The sequence below is a fragment of the Oncorhynchus mykiss genome, chromosome 3 (genome assembly GCF_013265735.2).
Source record: "Oncorhynchus mykiss isolate Arlee chromosome 3, USDA_OmykA_1.1, whole genome shotgun sequence".
Taxonomy (NCBI): domain Eukaryota; kingdom Metazoa; phylum Chordata; class Actinopteri; order Salmoniformes; family Salmonidae; genus Oncorhynchus; species Oncorhynchus mykiss.
The window spans coordinates 75,889,054-75,904,928 of record NC_048567.1 but is presented as its reverse complement, the minus strand read 5'-3'; the positions used below and the strand labels follow the sequence as shown (position 1 = coordinate 75,904,928).

The 15,875-nt window shown below is 42.1% G+C and overlaps 1 protein-coding gene and 1 non-coding gene across 2 annotated transcripts in view; both read left to right on the top strand.

The window, feature by feature from the left end:
* The window catches only part of LOC110520599 (collagen alpha-2(V) chain), a 64,960-nt gene that overhangs the window by 14,764 nt on the left and 34,321 nt on the right, over positions 1–15,875 (top strand). The gene's annotated exons all lie outside the window — the stretch shown is intronic.
* trnaa-ugc lies at positions 14,492–14,564 on the top strand. Its single transcript has one exon. It is a non-coding gene; the product is annotated as a tRNA-Ala (tRNA).

The following is a 15,875-nucleotide window of genomic DNA, read 5'->3' as shown; positions in this document are numbered from 1 at the left end:
ATTTAGTCAGCCACCAATTGTGCAAGTTCTCCCACTTAAAAAGATGAGAGAGGCCTGTAATTTTTTTATTATTTTATTTGCAAATTATGGTGGAAAATAAGTATTTGGTCTGAATCGGCAATAAGTAAGCAGCTTGGTTTGAAGAAATCAATTGTGGGAGCAATTATTAGGAAATGGAAGACATACAAGACCACTGATAATCTCCCTCGATCTGGGGCTCCACGCAAGATCTCACCCCGCGGGTTCAAAATGATCACAAGAACGGTGAGCAAAAATCCCAGAACCAAACGGGGGGGCCTAGTGAATGACCTGCAGAGAGCTGGGACCAAAGTAACAAAGCCTACCATCAGTAACACACTACGCCGCCAGTGACTCAAATCCTGCAGTGCCAGACGTGTCCCCCTGCTTATGCCAGTACATCTCCAGGCCCGTCTGAAGTTTGCTAGAGAGCATTTGGATGATCCAGAAGAAGATTGGGAGAATGTCATATGGTCAGATGAAACCAAAAATATAACTTTTTGGTAAAAACTCAACTCATCATGTTTGGAGGACAAAGAATGCTGAGTTGCATCCAAAGAACACCATACCTACTGTGAAGCATGGGGGTGGAAACATTTGGGGCTGTTTTGCAAAGGGACCAGGACGACTGATCCGTGTAAAGGAAAGAAAGAATGGGGCCATGTATCGTGAGATTTTGAGTGATAACCTCCTTCCATCAGCAAGGGCATTGAAGATGAAACGTGGCTCACTACTCTAGAGGAGATCTGCATGGAGGAATGGGCCAAAATACCAGCAACAGTGTGTGAAAACCTTGTGAAGACTTACAGAAAACGTTTGACCTCTGTCATTGCCAACAAAGGGTATTTAACAAAGTATTGAGATAAACTTTTGTTATTGACAAATACTTATTTTCCACCATAATTTGCAAATAAATTCATTAAAAAAACTACAATGAGATTTTCTTGATTTTTTTTCTCATTTTGTCTGTCATAGTTGATGTGTACCTATGATTAAAATGTAAGGCCTCTCTCATCTTTTTAAGTGGGAGAACTTGCACAATTGGTGGCTGACTTTTTTGCCCCACTGTATGTGTTAGAGGACATACACTGAGTGTATAAAACATTAGGAACACCTTCCTAACATTGAGTTGCACCATCTTTTGCTCTCAGAACAGCCTCAATTCATCGGGGAAAGGACTATACAAGGTGTCGAAAGCATTCCACAGCGATGCTGGCCCTATGCTTCCTACAGTTGTGTCAAGTTGACTGGATGTCCTTTAGGTGGTGGACCATTTTTGATTCACACGGAAAACTGTTGAGCGTGAAAAACAAAGCAACGTTGCAGTTCTTGACAAACTCAAACCGGTGCGCCTGGCACCTACTACCATACCCCGTTCAATGGCACTTAAATCTTCTGTTTTGCCCACTCAACCTCTGACATACAGTATATAGTCCGTGCCTCAATTGTCTCAATGCTTAAATATCCTTCTTTAAACCTGTCTTCTCCCATTCATCTACACTGAAGGTGTCATCAATAAGGGATTATAGCTTTCACCTGGATTCACGGAAATAGGTGTTCCTAATGTTTTGTCCACTTAGTGTATATCTGTGTTAAGTAGACCAAGAACTTAGCATCTATATTCTAGAGTTCAAACATTCTGTTTAGATGTTCTATGGCACCCATATCTCATGTCAACCAGTTATGAACTGACTTTGAGTTGATGTAAGCATACCTGTCACGAATATTACCGAAGGTGGCTCCCCTTCTTGTTCGGGTGGCGCTCGGCGGTCGTTGTCGCCGGTCTACTAGCTGCAACCGATCCTTTGTTCCGTGTTCGTTTGGTTTTGTCTAATTGGTTTCACCTGTTCATTGTTTGGTTGTTAGGGTGGGGTTATTTAAGTTAGTTTAGCCCGCTTCTGTTTGTGCGGGCTTGTACTTCTGTATTTGTGAGAGGTGTTAGTGTTTGGTTGGGTTTCCTCGCTGTCCTGGTATTTTACCTAAGGGTACTATTTTGTTTTTATAGTTCCGCCTCTGTTGGGTAAATACTATTTTTGTTCCTTTGATTTTGGACATTAAAGCGTGTTTTTTCCCGCATCCTTTGCATCATTCTTTTTTCTATGACCTCGATGTGCAGTTTCTGTAAAGCTAAATCAGATCAAGCCTGAACTGTGCGATGTCGTAGGGAGTTGTAGTTTCCAACAGGCCAATATTCTACATAGATTAGTGCAGAAAACGTGGTAATAAACTACATTGACCATAATCCACTGCTCGCCAGTTTAAACTTGTGCAGTCTCTGCAGGGAGCAGACATGGAGACTGTGGATAGTCTTGACTTTATCCACATTTTGTTACGTTACAGCCTTATTATACAATTGATTAAATATAATTCCTCAGCAATCTACACACAATACCCCATAATGACAAAGCGAAAAAACGTTTTTTTGATTTTTGCCAAATTCATAAAAAAACTAAAACGGAAATATCATATTTACATAAGTATTCAGACCCTTTGCTTTGAGACTCGAAATTGAGCTGAGGTGCATCCTGTTTCCAGTGATCATCCTTTGGATGTTCCTATAACTTGATTGGAGTCCACCTGTAGTAAATTCAATTGATTGGACATGATTTAGAAAGTCACACAACTGTCTATATAAGGTCCCACAGTTGACAGTGCATGTCAGAGAAAAAACAAGCCGTGAGGTCGAAGGAATTGTCTGTAGCGCTCCAAGACAGGATTGTGTCGAGGAAGAGATCTGGGGAAGTGTACCAAAGCATTTATGTGGTATTAAAGGTCCCCAAGAACACAGTGGCCTCCATCATTATTAAATGGAAGAAGTTAGGAACCACCAAGACTCTTTCTAGAGCTGGCCGCCCGGCCACACTGAGCAATTGGGGAGAAGGGCCTTGGTCAGGGAGGTGACCAACAACCCGATGGTCACTCTGACAGAGCTCTAGAGTTCCTCCGTGGAGATGGGAGAACCTTCTAGATTTAAGGACAACCATTTCTGCAGCCCTCCACCAATCAGGCATTTATGGTAGAGTGGCCAGACGGATTCTCTGGTTTGATAAAACCAAGATTGAACATCACAGCGTCACGTCTGGAGGAAACCTGGCGCCATCCCTACGGTGAAGCATGGTGGTGGCAGCATCATGCTGTGGGGATCTTTTTCAGCAGCAGGGACTGGGAGACTAGTCAGGATCAAGGCAAAGATGAATGGAGCAAAGTACAGAGAGATCCTTGAGGAAAACTTGCTCCAGAGCGAAGGTTCACCTTCCAACATGACAATCATCTTAAGAACACAGCCAAGACAACGCAGGAGTGGCTTCGAGACAAGACTCTCAATGTCCTTGAGTGGCCCAGCCAGAGCTCGGACTTGAACCTGATCGAACATCTCTGGAGAGACCTGAAAATAGCTGTGTATCAACGCTCCCCAGCCAACCTGACATTGCTTGAGAGGATCTACAGAGAAGAATGGCAGAAACTCCCCAAATGCAGGTGTGCCAAGCTTGTAGCGTCATACCCAAGAAGATTCTATGCTGTAATTGCTGCCAAGGGTGCTTAAACAAAGTACAGAGTAAAGGGTCTGAATAGTTATTTAAATGTGATAATTCCGTTTTATATTTTTTATACATTTGCAAAAATGTTAACAAATAAATAAACTGCTTTGTTCTTTACATTTGCAAAAATGTAAAAAAAAAATATCATTTTTCCTTTGTCATTATGTGGTATTGTATGAAGATTGACGAGGGAAATAAAACAATTTAATCCATTTTGAATAAGGCTGTAACATAACAAAATGTGGAAAAATGTAATGGGTCTGAAGGGGGGTCTGAACCATTTAGGTCATGCATCAGCATCAATAAGATGTACTGCTGGTTATTTAATCAGGTCAAATGAGAATAAGTGAAGAACAAACTTGTTTCCTAATGGGAAAATGTCCACCCTACTCTGAATTCAGAGCAGACATTTTGGAACTGCTGAAGCTGACACAGCTGCTGATGACGTATTCAGAAAATATGTAATGGCTGCTCATCGAAGGGAGGAGCCGCAGTCAACATACTGGAGACAACTTGACAAGCATTCATTCTAAATTTGCCAGTAACACATCAAGACAATGCCCATTGGGCACAGACGTCAATTCAGTGTTTATTCCGAGTTGTTTCAACGTCATTTAATTGAAATAACGTGAAAACAACGTTGATTCAACCAGTCTGAGCCCAGTGGGTGTTTCTTATTCCTGGTTCAGATGTTGATAACATTGATTGAATGATTGAATGTAAACTTTACAGTACAGTTTTGAATGTAAACTTTACAGTACAGTTTTGTTTTGTACTTTTCATAACAACAGAGAAGAAGATAAATTTCCTCGCCTGCTTTGGGGCGATTCTCTTTGGCGGAATAGTCGGTTTGGAATGTAACTGTCAAATTGCTTTTTGACCTTACTTTCACTATCAGGTCAGTAGGAAACATAGTTTGAAAGTTCCACAGCTCTTACTCATCCCAGAACTCAAAGCGACTGTGTCTGTGATTTTCTGTCTACAATTAGATTAGAAATCTATTTGCTCCAAAACGTGAAATTCTATTAAATTATTTTGGCAGTCTAGGTTTCAACATTAGTTTTTTAGGTCTCATAATGTTTCTTTATGCTATGTAGGATACTACAATTACAGAATCTGTTCAAGCATTGTTTAAACACAAAAATCAAGTAAACAACAAGTGTGTGCTAGTATTTTAAAGAGTGCAATTTGGAGTTGTGTCTGCTGTAGATTCTGTCTCCAGGTTTGACAGAGATATAGGACACAGTAAACTTCAAGGGGTCATTTTACTTTTAAAGTGAAAACCATGTCACTCCCCCACCCTAGGCTTTAGTTTGAGTAATGTCATCTGAGACAATGGGCAGATAGGTTGTTGTTCTTGCAAACAGCTTTCTGTGTTTTCTACCTCCCTTGAGTGTTTGTCAGATCGCCAACAGTTCATTTTCAAGCTAACAAGAAAAGCATTCCAATTCATTCCTAGTTGCTGTGATGCAGTAATACTGTATTATTCTCCAACATGAATCAAACCTATTTGCGATACTTTGAGAAGTATTGAGAGTATTCAATATACACAAATCTGCAGTCCAGGCGCAAGATGTAAATATTTATACCATACATCTTTGCCGTGCCTTAGGCTGCACTTAGTAATACGCTGTAATGTAAGCCAGTGTCATGGCAAACCAGCTGCATGAGATCTGCTAGCTTTCAGCACTATCAAACAAACAGAGAGGGAATGGAAAGGAGGGAGAGAAGGGGGAAGAGAGAGATTTAGCATTAGAAGGAAAAACCAGGCAAGGATGTTTTCATTAGCTTGTGAGGTAATATGGTATTATTTAGTTAAAGCACCTAGTGGTCAAATGAAAGGTTGTGGCAGTATATCTTCACTAGCCCAGGGATGTTCCCCATGACATATATATGGGTTTCCACACAAACCAGGTCCACCCCTCCAAAAATAATGATAATGACCGGACATGCGTATTTCATCATTAGACGTAGTTTATCTTATGTAAGGTTAGAGATAATTTTACAAGCATTTCGCTACACTCGCATTAACATCTGCTAACCATGTGTATGTGACAAATAAAATTTGATTTGATTTGAGATATGTACAAAGATTTTTGTTAAAGGAGTGGCTCTTCATCTGTGACCGGATCTTTTATATCTGAGGCTCCGTATTGATGAGTGTGCAAATTCTCAAAAGAATCTCACAGGAATTTGGAACTTCAGACATTTTTTATGCCCTTAACCCGATTAGATACATAGTTAGTTTGATCGGAGTTAAATGCCAAAAATATGATATTCACAATGTCACTAAGCAAAAACCAAAACACCAATAGCCAATACAATGTCAAAACATGATTTTCTTTCATGAGTTCAGTACTATTTGCTTAATTTTGCAAAAGTATCGTCATTAGCTAGCAAGCTAAGGTTAGCATGCTAAGTGTCATCGTGTAGAAGTAGCAAAGAAAATACAGTTTGATAAGCTATTAGTTATCTAGCTGGCAAAGGTAAACCAGTCACCAAAGAGGATGCCAGCTAGCTTTACATGCATGGCAGGACCAGTGTTGCCAAGATGGTAGACCATCTCCGATGTTGTGTCAACATGTCAACCAGGACAGATTGTCCTATAAGACCCGAAAATGCTGGCACATACATAGATGAAGCTCTCATGCAGTGCAACAATATTTTATTAGCTGTAGTTAATAGCATTCAGTACACATAAATTCACATAGCTATGAACGACCATGTTGTAAACTGTAAAGTAGCTAGCATCTCATCATCTCCATTATCTTGCTATCGCATAAAAAACGAATACAACAAAATACCTCCAAATGCATTGTGGATTAGTCCACAATTTCTCTGACATTTGGCTCGTAGTTCTTGCACAGGAAAGAAGTGTTCAGTTTTCAGGGACCTACCAGATCACAATTCTTTCTTTGCTACAGTATATCTGCACGATGGCACTTATTAAAGCCTTGAATCTCATAGGGACCTGCTTACATTTTTGTCACCACTGGTTATTTAGCTAGCCGTTAGCCAGCAGGGTTGCATTGGTTTCCATTGGACTAGAGCATGCTAGGCTGGCTAGCTAACACAAACTGATGATCATGTAGCAGCCTATGCTGACTAGTGTTGCTAACAGCTAGCTAGCTAATTACCATACACCGTAGTTGTGGGTCCACAAAATCATGCAAATGGTACTGAACTCATGACTAAATCATGTTTACACATAGTAGTGGTTATTGATATTTTGGTTGTTTGCTTTTTGCTTAGTGACATTGCAAATATAATATTTTTCCTATTTAACTGATTAACTACCGGTATGTTTCCTTTCTAATCCTTCTTCTTCTTCTTCTTCTTCTTGTTCCATGTTTCTCCTTTTGTTCCTGTCCACCATCTTCTCCTTCATCAGATCTTCTTCTTCTTCTGTAGTGTTATACTGGTCCACAAACAAATGTTTGGATGCCGCCATACATTCCATTATACCTGGTGATAGGACAATACAAAATTGGGGGAAAAAAAAGGAAAACGACCCTGCAAATGAAACCTAATTAAAAAAAAAACACCCCATTCCACTATTTAACCCTACCTAGTCCAACACCAAGTCGACGGCCTGGGAGGACAGAACACTGCCGCTCAACACCCCACTGCAACTCTTCTGCAGTAAAATCTTGCAATCCCAAGTACCTCTCTGAGCTGCCACCATTTTCTATGACTTACATTTCATTTCTAGAGTACAATTGACAACCATGGCTATAAATGCTAAGAAACCCACCTTACTGAAACACATATTATTCCAATCACTCTCTATTGGACTCGGCCTACTCGCAGGAATCCTCTCAGGATCTCTCGCCCTGGACCCATCTTCCTCTACTACTTTCTTCACTGCCTAAGCATATGACACCTTCTATACTACTCTGATCCCGGCAACCTCAACCTGTCTTTCTCTCACTGGACACCTCCGATCTCCAACACCATGGGCACCCCCACAGCTAACACACACATAACTTTTTCTAACGACACTACACATTCCTTTGTCTCATGCCCGCCTGCATACTTCTCACATTTAGCAATCTCCCTCCTACACACTGCTGCAACATGACCATAACCTTGGCACTTAAAACACCGTAATGGGTTCGGGACAAAAGCTCCCGCGGGATAAATTACACATTCTAACTTGACCTTGTCAAATCAAATCAAATGTATTTATAAAGCCCTTCGTACATCAGCTGATGTCACAAAGTGCTGTACAGAAACCCAGCCTAAAACCCTAAACAGCAAGCAATGCAGGTGTAGAAGCACGGTGTCTAGGAAAAACTCCCTAGAAAGGCCAGAACCTAGGATGGCCAGGGTGGCCAGTCCTCTTCTGGCTGTGCCGGGTGGAGATTATAACAGAACATGGGCTAAGATGTTCAAATGTTCCTAGATGACCAGCAGGGTCAAATAATAATAATCACAGTGGTTGTCGAGGGAGCAACAGGTCAGCACCTCAGGAGTAAATGTCAGTTGGCTTTTCATAGCCGATCATTCAGAGTATCTCTGCCACTCCTACTGTCTCTAGAGAGTTGAAAACAGCAGGTCTGGGACAGGTAGCACGTCCGGTGAACAGGTCAGGGTTCCATAGCCACAGGCTGAACAGTTGAAACTGGAGCAGCAGCACGGCCAGGTGGACTGGGGACAGCAAGGAGTCATCAGGCCAGGTAGACCTGAGGCATGGTCCTAGGGCTCAGGTCCTCCGAGAGAGAGAAAGAGAGAGAGAATTAAAGAGAGCATAGAGAGAGCATACTTAAAATTCATAGCTTGTCAGGTTAAGACTCTGCATCAAAAGTTAGCAGGACAGACAGTGTCCTTTCAATTTCCCTATCCTCTCCACCGCGTTGCACCAAATGGCAGGCGTCATAGACACCGGTAATCTTCAATTTCAGTTGATTCTCCTGCGCACTTAATGCCACCAATGCTATCACTCCTTTCAACGGTGCTCTCCTCCACAGCAAAGGAGTGGCTACTCCCTTTGGACAGAGGAAAGGCAAAATATCTTCACGAGTCCATTTCGAGTTACTTTCACCAACTCAGTCCCAAACCACTTCTCCACCCAACCTGACACCACGTAAGAATCTACCAGAAGACAAGGATCAATTCTCTCCAGATATGTCACTCCCACTGGGCCAGAATCATCTTTTTCAACATCTGCAGTCTTCACTGCACCTGCCACCACAGTTAATTCCTCCTCACACTTATCACATTCAATTTCCTTCTGATGCTCTTCCAAACGTTCTGTGTGATCCACCATTCTATATTCACTATAAACATCTTCCACATTTCTCCTTTTTTTCCCTGTCCACCATCTTATCCTTCATCAGATCTTCCAGAAGGCTTGTGCATTACCCCCTCCATATTTACTTATATTGTGTTCCACTTCTCTCCTTTTTTCACCTGTCCTCCATCTTACCCCCACAGCATGGCCACCGGCAGCCATTTTCTTCTTCTTCTTCTTCTTCTTCTTCTTCTTCTTCTTCTTCTTCTTCTTCTTCTTCTTCTTCTTCTTCTACTTCTTCTTCTTCTTCTTCTTCTTCTTCTTCTTCTTCTTCTTCTTCTTCTACTTCTTCTTCTTCTTCTTCTTCTTCTTCTTCTTCTACTTCTTCTTCTTCTTCTTCTTCTTCTTCTTCTTCCTTTCTAACCTGGTTTCGGCATGAGAAAATTAGGGAAGTCTCAAATTCCCACAAGACTTTGCGCCCTCACAGATAGGCAGCGTCAGAAATAAAAGACCCGGTCATGGATTAGGAGCAACTCCCTTTTGTTTACATCTCCATTTAGACCAAACATTTATTCTCACTCTTTTACATTTATTCTCACTTTTCTAATGTAAAACATATGAACTAAAATAAAACCGTTGTATTTCTCCTCCTAGTGTTTCAATAGAGCCACAAGTACATATAACTTTCCTCTTACTCTTCCTCCTCAAGAGCAGAGCTGCAGACCATTTATTCTCCTACATCTGGACATGCACTTAGTTGATATAAAACACCAGGAGGCCGTGACCTTGTGTATATGTTAAAGTGCAGACTGGTAAACTGGAATGTACGTCATCGTGTAAAGTTTCCTTTAGTCATACCTGGGTTGTATTCATTTGGCTCCAACAGAAGAAAACAGAAGAAAATGGACAGAAACTGGGAGGGACTACATGGATTTGTGTTGCAAAATGTTTTTAAACGTTTCCTATTACTACTTGCCCTAAATAATACAACCCTGGCATGATGTATGGACTGGCTGGCTTCTCATGCATGAAAGATGGAAGAAGGAAATGGAGCTTGAAATTGCTATCGGAGAAATGATGAAGTTATTTCCCTGTGTGTCGTAGTCAATGCGATGCTTGTTATTGGTTTTTAAGGTTGCCTGTCTATGAGGCTCAATTGATACCAAGCTAATTAAACATCAGAGACAGGGAATGTCGATTTTGTAACGCATCTGAGTTTGATTCAGAAGGTCTGTTACAGGATAGCCTACCATGTATACTGTATGGATAAAATCACGTAGGAGAAAATGTTGCTCCCATTTGTTAAAGCATGTCAATGTGTTTTGCTTGGTTTGATCTAGTGTGCTAGTGGACACCACCTGAGACGATGTGGAAATCACATGGTTAGAAATCCAACAGGTAACCTACACCTGTGGAAGCCAAGCAGTATTTTCAGACAAATGTTTTACCTGTGTATGTTCATTTTCACGCCTAAAATATACGCAAATGATGTCATCACGATCATCACTATTACACACAGAGGTTTTCCTCCGTTCAACCTATAGGTAGTGTTAGTTCTGGATTGTGACAATCATTTATCTCACAATACGATATGCCATTCAAGACTTTGGAGTGAAATGGACATTCATTACAGTTACAGACATGCTAAGTATCCCACAGCTGGTATAGCTTAAGGAGAGTTCATGGGCTTTTCAATACAGACAAATCATATTGTATCATATTCTTTGATCCGTGTTTCTTCGTCATGCCTGTGTTTATGTGCCGAGTGTGTTATGATACCGTAAATTATATATCATATGCTCAACATCACTGACTTTGTGGTCAGAGGGCTGTAATTCATCTGAAAGTGAAAAAAGCAAACACACAAACCATGTATGGTGACAGAGCCAAATGCCACCGTGAGGTAAACCACAGCCTAAAGAAGATTGCAGTCATGTCAACGGCAAGGCAAGACCAATGTCCTTCAAGGTTATTCTATTCAGTAACGGGCATATTGTTGAACCTTGCTACAGTAGATGCTTCTATCCTCCCAAGTATATGGCTATTATAATTCTTCCTTTGATGCACTGCTGGTTGACAATCTTCAGATGGATGGCTTGCTCCCCATTGCTCTTAATTCCCTGGAATAACTTTGCTTTGCACAAATTCAGTTGTGCACAAGAGAAAAACCTAGTCTGTTACTGTAGCTTTTAGTCATGTTTGATATGATTATGTGAAGTCCCATTTACTGCTCTCATCCCATAATCTTCCCCAGGGCCCCATTACTTTCTGGGCTGCATTTCAAATCTAGTATAAGTATAGCCGACTAAATATGTTTTGCACATATTATATTTACTCAAAAGTCTTGAATACCATAGTATTACTGTAAAGATCCAGCCTCTAACTAAGAGGGACATCTCAGGCAATGCACTTAAACTATACAGTATGTATACAAAAGTATGTGGACACCCCTTCAAATTAGTGGACCCGGCTATTTCAGCAACACCCCTTGCTGACAGGTGTATAGTGACTTTCAACATGGCTCCACCTTTCCAACAAGTCAGCTCATCAACTTTCTGCACTGCTAGAGCTGCCTCGAGCAACTGCAAGTGCTATTATTGTGAAGTGGAAACGTCTAGGAGCAACAACGGCGCAGTTGCGAAGTGGTAGGCCACACAAGAGCGGGACCACCGAGCGCTGAAGCACTTAGAGCGTACAAATTGTCTGTTCTCAGTTGCAATACTCACTAACGACTTCCAAACTGCCTCTCGAAGCAACATCAGCACAATACATTTTATTCGGGAGCTTCATGAAATGGGTTGCCATGGCCGAGCATCCGCATACAAACCTAAGATCACCATGTACAATGCCAATTGTCAGCTGGAGTGGTGTAAAGCCCGCCATGATTGGACTCTGGAGAAGTGGAAACGCTTCCTATGTTGTGATGAATCACGCTTCACGATCTGACAGTACGACAGACGTATCTGGGTTTGACGGATGCCAGGAGAACGCTACCTGGCCTAGTGTCAACTGTAAAGTTTGGTGGATGAGGAATAGGCCCCTTAGTTCCAGCGAAGGAAAATCTTAACGCTAAAGCATACAATGACATTTTAGACGATTCTGTGCTTCCAACTTTTGGCAACAGTTTGAGAAAATTTGTGTTCATTGCAACATGCCAAATAGCATTTGAATTCTCTCTAAGATTTCGAAGACTTTGAGGGTTTTGTTGAGCCTGCTTGTGGTGCTATCTATAGGCAGGGTTTGCACATTTTGGATTATGCAATTGGTTCCATTCTACAAGGAAAATTCAAAGAAGCAAACCTTGACAGATTTGAAAACATTTTGAACCCAGTGTAGACAGCAGTTGACCATAGTTGAGTTGTGTGGAATAGAGACAATGGAAAACTAGGAGTCAGTAGAAGGGGGTAATTTAGAGCGACCACATTCTCCCAAGCCAACATGGTGGGAACCACTGCAGTGTGTTGTGTTTCTTTACAGGAAGACCCGGCTGTCAGAGACAGCTCCAGAAGGAAAAGAGGCACAGACGTGTAATCAGCTACTTTTTCATTTAACTTTCCTGGCTGGCCTTCCTTCCCCATCCCTTAGCCCCACCCCCATCCCTTAGCCCCACCCCCATCCCCACCCCCATCCCTTAGCCCCACCCCCATGCCCTAGACATGTTTGTGGAAGAGAAGAGAAGGGAAGGTGAGGTGCGTGTTCAAACCAGAAGCAACAATGTTCTCTTGCGCCAACAAGGTTTGCCTATAATCCCCAATGCTCATACCTCACAACTCTGGAACATGTAGATAACGTTGTAGTTTATTTTTTTAGACACACAGATGTCTTTATAAAATGAAGGGAGTCATCTCTTCTAGTCACACTAAGAAAGGGACAGGTATAATCATAGGGTTTATGTTCACTTTGAACTGACACTCTAGTAACTAGTTGCTGACAAGGCAGCTCAACATGTTGGAGTGCTTAACACCAATTTCAGAACAACAGTGGAATTAAACTTTACACAAGGTTGTCATGAAGGCTTAATAAAGCCTTCATAACCTTCACACATAATAATACTTCTGTCACGTGGAGATCATGTTAGGACCTGTCATATTACCCTTCATATTATGGTATTTGCTTATAAATGGTTTGTGAAACATCTACCTAGCTGTTATAAAGCGCTATGAAGCCTTCACTAAGCTCAGTAGATAAAATTGTGACCCAGTTGTTTGTGACCAATCACTGTCCTGGATAGATTAATCAGTGAACCAATTATAGGAGGGGGGGGGGGTCAAAGGGGAGCAGGAACTGGAAGATTTATGTCCGCCACCAGATGGTTCAAAGCAGGCATGCACAGCTGCCGCAGCAGCTGGAACTCATCTGCATGACCTGGGAAAGAAGGCAGAGTCAGCCGGAACATTCTGGTCTTGCCAGATGACAGATCAGTTCAGGCTATAAAGAAAACCATCAATATTTAAAAGGATTAAGTCTTAGTACAAGGATTAGGCTGCTTTTGAATGTGTCTGACACCTGACAGAGCAGTCGGGACATCTTGCTCATTTTAAACAAACGTAAGCCTACTTTCTGAAACAGTTTGGCTGACGTTGAGTCCTTGGAAAAGAGAGAGTTTAAATGACTCATTGTTTCCATAAGGTCATGCTTTAACCTCTAGACTTCTGGCTGCAGCGATCTACTCCCCAAACACAGTGTCATGAGTTTTTCCGCATTAACCCGGGAAAATCCATAAAGTAACCATTTCCTGGGCTCCCGAGTGGCGCAGCGGTGTAAGGCACTGCATCTCAGTGCTAGCGGTGTCACTACAACACTCTGGTTCAATTTCAGGCTGCATCACAACCGGCTGTGATTGGGAGTCCCATAGGGCAGTGCATAATTGTCCCAGTGTTGTCTGGGTTAGGGTTTGGACGGGGTAGGCTGTCATTGTAAATACAAATTTTCTCTTAACTAACTTGCCTGGTTAAATAAAGGTTAAAAATATGTTTTAAAAAAATGCAGCCTGCTGTATGATTGTATTACACACTTTCCCACTGATTGTTCCAAGTTGTCATAGATGTGTGACATGGTTTCAGTGCCGAATGTTGCGGTTCATTGTTATCTGGCTTTTGTTCCCCCTGAGGAACGTCTAACAGTCTGGTGAGTCTGTAGTACAAAGAACACAGCCAGACATTCTCTCATTCTCTCAGAAACCTGGAGAAAGTAAATGTTGTAGAACAGTGGGGGAAACCAACAGACTGAGTGAGAACACTAATGGAAAATATGCATCAGACGAGCATGCCTTTTCACCGTTGTCACGATTATCCAGTTTATGTGGCGTCTGCTGAAAGTACGGAACCTGTGATGAATTAAGCTGAGGGGGAGGAAAAAGTGAACCACCCCCTCCTTACTCTGGCCTGCACTGAGGTTTTAAGACCGCCCAGCAAACCTCACTTCTCTCACTGTAAACTTCAAATGCTCCCGACACCCCCTTTCGAAACCCCAACAGGGAAAATGGTACTTTCCAGGCTCTGCGGTCTATGCCTTCGCTTGACAGGGCCAGTTGGACATTTTTATTCTTCTGTAGTTTATAGAAGTGTATTTACAATTAGTTACATTTTGTGTAGATCATGTGTACATCTAGTTAAGATACTCTTGCCTGTAATAATAATACAGCTACATGGTTAGGAAACTAATACGTCTGCACAGTTTGGGAGATGATCCATCTGCAGGGTCCCGTGTGGCTCAGTTAGTAGAGCATGGCACTTGCAATGCCAGGGTTGTGGGTTCGATTCCTACGGTGGAATGTACGTATTAAAATGTATTTACTCACTCTATAAGTTGCTCTGCTTTGCAAAAACATTTTTGGATTCATATGAATATTCGTTATTTCTTTGTTTGTTCCAGTGTTTTATTGATTAAATTCATCCAAACTTGCATTTTCACAGAACAATAGCCTGGAAACTGGTAACTTACCGGGGAATCAAGTTTAAACAAAGTGCTTGCTTTAGTTAAGTACAGTACTTGGAGGCAGGACAGCAGAGCTTTATCCCGGGACATTCAGACTTGTCAAATGTCTTACAGTAGATAGAAAATAAATGAGCTGGAAACTGTCTACTGCATACTGCCTACTGTCTACTGTCTACTGGCTTCTGCCTACTGTCTACTGCCTACTGTCTACTGCCTACTGTCTACTGTCTACTGCCTAATGTCTACTGTCTACTGCCTACTGTCTACTGTCTACTGTCTACTGTCTACTGTCTACTGTCTACTGTCTACTGCCTACTGCCTACTGTCTACTGCCTACTGTCTACTGTCTACTGTCTACTGTCTACTGCCTACTGTCTACTGTCTACTGCCTACTGTCTACTGTCTACTGTCTACTGCCTACTGTCTACTGTCTACTGTCTACTGTCTACTGTCTACTGCCTACTGTCTACTGTCTACTGTCTACTGTCTACTGCCTACTGCCTACTGTCTACTGTCTACTGTCTACTGTCTACTGTCTACTGTCTACTGTCTACTGCCTACTGCCTACTGTCTACTGCCTACTGCCTACTGTCTACTGTCTACTGTCTACTGCCTACTGTCTACTGTCTACTGTCTACTGCCTACTGTCTACTGTCTACTGTCTACTGTCTACTGCCTACTGTCTACTGTCTACTGTCTACTGTCTACTGTCTACTGCCTACTGTCTACTGCCTACTGTCTACTGTCTACTGCCTACTGTCTACTGTCTACTGCCTACTGCCTACTGTCTACTGTCTACTGTCTACTGCCTACTGCCTACTGTCTACTGCCTACTGCCTACTGTCTACTGCCTACTGTCTACTGTCTACTGTCTACTGTCTACTGTCCACTGCCTACTGCCTACTGTCTACTGTCTACTGTCTACTGTCTACTGTCTACTCCCTACTCCCTACTGCCTACTGCCTACTGCCTACTGTCTACTGCCTACTGTCTACTGTCTACTGTCTACTGTCTACTGTCTACTGTCTACTGCCTACTGTCTACTGTCTACTGCCTACTGTCTACTGCCTACCGCCTACTGTCTGAAGAGCCTAGACTAGTGTAGAGACAACACAGCTGGTTACAAACAGAGGTGCAGAGATAAAGAA